Consider the following 5,033-nt stretch of genomic DNA (forward strand, 5'->3'; position numbering starts at 1 on the left):
TTCGCCAGCCCTCACTTCACGGGGCCTCAGCTGCCCATCTTTTGCTCAGAAGGTCAGGCAGAGGTTCCTGGAGTGTCTGCCAGCCTTTGAGTCTGTGAACCACGGAGGAGCGGCTGCGGCGGTGGGGGCTTCCTCCCGGGCCCCTCCCCGCGGCCCCCTTTCTCTTCCACGTCTCCCGGACTCACCCCTGTTTTGTTTCCGAAGCTGAGATCCCAGGCCTTTCTGTGAGCCGAGGAAGAGGGTGTTGGCTTCAGCTTGACAACAGGGCCAGGGAACACTGCCATCCATCACGTCCTCATTGTCGCGTTAGAAGGTCCCAGAAGGTCAGCCTCCAATTGCCTCCCGGGACAGAGTCCTGTTTGTGTGGCCGGGGGACCGCCTTTCACAGAGACCCTGGAGAAAGGCCCGTCCCCCCAGAGGAGGCGAGAAGAAATGGATTATTCTGAAGGTCCACAGAAGAGAAGTTCGGAGGACATGATGCTGTGTTAAAGCACAAGCACCGCATAGAAATATTTTTTGAGTGTTGAGCGCATCCTATTTATTTTATTTAACACGGACTGAGTATATTTTGTCTGCTTTCTGGAAGGATTTGTGGCCGGGGTGCGAGGGGTGGCTTTTGATATGAAAATGTGTATTGTGGCTCCGTGAATGGGGTGTGGGAAGGGGCAGCGATGGCCCCCACTTGCTGGAGGAGGGGCCTCGCTGCGGGTCCAGCCCAGCCGGAGCGACCCGGGGAAGCTGCGAGGCGTGAAAGGGTGCTTTTAGGAAAGTCTGGATCAGACATGATGTTATAGGAAAAAATGCAGCGTCTGAGGAAACTGCGCATGAATAGAGAGAAAGCCGAGAAACGGGCTGGAGGCAGAGGACATAAAACAGATTGTCATCGGGAGCCGGGAGCGGGGCCGGCTGCGCCTGGGGGGAGAGGCAGAGGCTCCTGCTCCCGAGGGGAGGCCGAGCAGGGGCTGGAGCCCTTGCAGAGTGGTGGGGAGGCCAGGGGGCAGGCCCGTGCATTTCTGAAGCGTGAGGACAGACGGAGCCTCAGACAGAGCCATTGCCCCCTGGTCTGTGCCCGGAGAAGCCTTGCCTGTGCTGGGCTGTGCCCTCTCACCTTGACCCCCACACCTTCGGGGTGGGTGGCAGCGTCCACAGCAGGGAAGGGAGCCACCTGTCCGGGCACTAGGAGAGGCCTGGGAGGCAGGGGATCTGCCCTGTGCCTCTCTGTGCTGCAGGGGAAGGGCAGGTGCCACCTCTCAGGCTGCAGGCAGTTTCCAGGGGCGCTTGTTGTGGCCCACACTGCCCGCTTCTCAGCCAGGCAGGCTCCGTCCTGGCCAAATGCCTGGGGGCACAACATTCTTTGTGCCTCAGTTTCCTCACCTGTAAAAGGGGGTTAAGCCCTATCGGGTTTGGCTCAGTGGATAGAGCATTGGCCTTCGGACTAAAGGGTCCAGGGTTCAATTCCAGTCAAGGGCACATGCCCAGGTTGTGGGCTCCAGCCCCAGTAGGGGGCGTGCAGGAGGCAGCTGATCAATGATTCTCTCTCATCATTGATGTTTTTATCTCTCTCTCCCTCCCTCTCCCTTCCTCTTTGAAATCAATAAAAACACATTAAAAAATAACTTAAAAAAATTGAAAGGGGATTAATGTCAGTGCCTACCTCAAAGGGATCTGAGGACTAAGTTAATTCTTTTTTTAATGTCAATATTTTATTTATTGCCAAAACAGAATTTATTGTCCTTTAACTTTCCCAGCTAACATCAATATAGTTTAATGTACCCATCTGAGTTTATCTTATTTTCACATCAGTGTTATTGGGTTTGACATTTTCTCATGAACCAGTGATGCCTACGTAATTAAAATTACTTTGATAACTAAAATGTTCTTTGCTAGGTATCTCTGTGAATTGATTTTTTTAAAAAATAAAATTGCCCTGGCCGGTGTGGTTTAGTTGGTTGAATGTTCTCCCATGCACCAAAAGGTCGCTGGCTCGATCCCTGGTCAGGTGTGTGCAGGAGGCAATGGAGCGATATTTCTCTCTCTCTCTCTCCTCCTCCCCCCTCCTTCTCGCTCTAAAATCAATTTAAAAACATTAACAAATAAAATCAAGAGAACTTTCTAATTTGTCCTGGGATTGTAGTAAGCAAAATTTGTGAAAACAGCTCCCTAGGCTGGTGGAGGCCAGAGCTGGCTTCCCGAGCCTTGTTTCTCTTGGGGGCTCCACTGGCCTGGGGGTCAGTGGAGAGCGAACACCCTGGTGGCTTTGGTGGTGGTGGGGGTGTTAACAGCCTTTACAGGGCCCTGGCGAAGGGGTTCATTCACAGCAAGCATTAGCTTTGATGGTCCTGACCTGGGATGACTTGTCATGGGGTAGCAGGAGCCCGGTAAATACCAGAGTCCCCCTGGGCTCCCACCTCCTCCCATCCTCACGCCAGGCCAGACGAGGGGCCCTCCATGTTTCACTTCTTGAGGAGCTGCCAGACCGGCTCCCCAAGTGGCGGCACCATTTGACATTCCCACCAGGAATGCCCGAGGGCTCCCCTCTCTCCCCATCCTCACCAGCACTTGCTACTATTTGCCTCTTCGGATTCTAGACATTCTCCTAGGCCCGGCTTTGGCTTGCATTTCCCTGGTGGCCAGTGGTGGTAAGCCTCTTCTCATGGGCTTATTGGCCATTTGTGTATCTTCTTTGGAGACATGTCTGTTCAGATCGTTGTCTGTTTAAATGGGTAAGTTAGTTCTCAGTAGTGCTTGGGAGAAGGCCTTGCACGTGGGGAACTACTGCTGGGGAGAGTACCCAGGACTCGCCTGCCCGACTTCTTGCCTACCTGTGTGAAGGATTTGGGGGGCGGGGGGGGGGGGGCGACTGCATGAATGACCAAGCATGCAGAGCTGGTGGCTTTATGTTCCCCTCAAATATTTCCCCACTCGGGAGAGGCTGGAGCCACAGGCCAAACACCCACCAGACTTTTTGTGTTCCTTTCCCCAGGTCCCTGTGGTGGGCAGGGGCCTGCCCATACCTGGCCGCCTTTGGTGATGACTTCAGTGCCGCTCAGGATCTGGATTCTGTTCACCCACACGCCCCTGAGCGGCTGCTGCCGAGGGTGGGCTGGCGTCCCAGGTCCTGCCCTCCAACCCCCCTCCAGCAGCTTCCTCCAGCGCTGCTGTCCCCTGCGCCTGCGTCATCCCCGAGTTGTTTTGTACCAGCTGCTTGCTGCTCAGGTGGCTCTCTGGCTCAGCAGAAGCTTTCCTTTTCATTTTTGCTTAAAAACACTCAAGGTTTTCCCGGAGTCGATTAGTCCTTGGTGATGACTGATCAAAGGTTTGGGTTGACCTCAGCATTTCAAGAGTAGCTGGTCCTCAAATAACGAAAGTTGTTTTGTTCAACGTCATTATGCCGTTGAGAAAAAAAACGATGCTGGGGACACCGTGCGGAGTTTGCATGTTCTTCCCGTGTCTGTGTAGGTCCTCAAATAACGAAAGTTGTTTTGTTCAACATCGTTATGCCGTTGAGAAAAAAAAATAATGCCAGAGCCACCGTGCGGAGTTTGCATGTTCTTCCCGTGTCTGTGTGGAGAATTACGATGCAAGGCTCCAGATGGACACATTGGGCAGATAGCTGATGTCATAATTAAAATCCCCCCGAGGGATGAGCCGGTCATACTGTACCGGGTCCGGACAGCGGCTTATTAATGACCCCACTGGTGATAAAACTCCTGTCTCCTCCCACCCCAGGGCTTTCTCCTTCTTTTCCTAGAGGCCATTTATATTCAGGTTCTGTTCCCTGTGGCCACCCTTTGCTTCTTCTCCCCCTGAACTTCCCTGGCTGCTCCCTGCCTCGCCTCGCCTCGCCTCGCCGTGCAGGGGGTAGTTAATTCCTCCTCCCACAGTATAATATCTGGCAACCGCGCCTCATCCTACTTTTTATTTCCTCCCCCATCTTCTCCGTTAATCCGAGCCTGCTGGAAGCGTGCTTCCTCTGCCATTTCCCGCTCGGCTCAGGCGCTGCGTTCCTCTTGGGGACCTCTCAGCAGCTCTGTGCATACCTATGGTTATTGTTATTCTGGCTCCGGGATAATCATGCTTGCTTGCATGCGCGCTGCGGGGCCTCTGCGCCTTCCCACGCCTTCTGCGCCCATGGGGAACGGGGTCTGCAGCACCCCCATCTGGTCGGCCGCCCCGGGCCCAGCCCAGGGTGGCAACTCTGGTCAGTAACATGCTTTTCCCTGGGCGCAGAGCAGCTGCCCTTCCACTTCCACGAAACAGCCGCCCTCCACCGCCCCAGGCTTTTCCTCCCCCTGCGTATGGTCACAGTCCTCTTGTTACCATTTCCAGGCCTCTCAATGTCTCATCACCTCCCCTGACACCCTCCAATTCGTCAGGGACCCTCTTATTTTTTAAAATATATTTTTATTGATTTCAGAGAGGAAGGGAGAGGGAGAGAGAGAGAGAAACATCAATGATGAGAATCATTGATTGGCTGCCTCCTGCACGCCCCCCACCGGAGATCAAGCCCGCAACCCGGGCATGTGCCCTTGACCGGACTCGAACCTGCGACCCTTCAGTTCCTAGGCCAACACTCTATCCATTGAGCCAAACCAGCCAGGGAACCTCTTCTTGATGTGGGAAAGGTGGACTGTGACCCAGTCCGTGCCAAGGGGGGAGTATTACCTTTCTCAGTCGTAGGCATTTGGGGGTCTACAGAGTTAGTTTCAGAATTACACTTCATTTTTTTAGCATCATAACTAGCAAGTGGTGACTTGGATGGGAGGTGCTGGGGATCGGGCATTGGCTTTAACTTCCCCATGGTACTCCTGACCAGATGGTGGGGTTGCTGTGCCCTAGAGCATGTGAGTGGGTCCTGGGAGTGTAACATGCTGAGGAGTGAGCATGTTGTCAAGGCATAACCCCAGTCTCTAATCTTGTGCTTTTGTTTCCAGTTAAACTTTTTTTATTCTTTTATTTCTCATGTTACAAAGGCAGTGCCTGTTAGTGGTAGAAAAATCTATGTATATAAAAAGCCAGTGACCATAACGCTG

At 53.5% G+C, this 5,033-nt stretch overlaps 1 pseudogene; it reads right to left on the reverse strand.

Moving 5' to 3' along the window:
- The window catches only part of LOC102261235, a 30,134-nt pseudogene that overhangs the window by 6,315 nt on the left and 18,786 nt on the right, over positions 1–5,033 (reverse strand).

This window comes from Myotis brandtii, unplaced genomic scaffold (genome assembly GCF_000412655.1).
Source record: "Myotis brandtii unplaced genomic scaffold, ASM41265v1 scaffold573, whole genome shotgun sequence".
In the NCBI taxonomy this organism is placed as follows: Eukaryota; Metazoa; Chordata; class Mammalia; order Chiroptera; family Vespertilionidae; genus Myotis; species Myotis brandtii.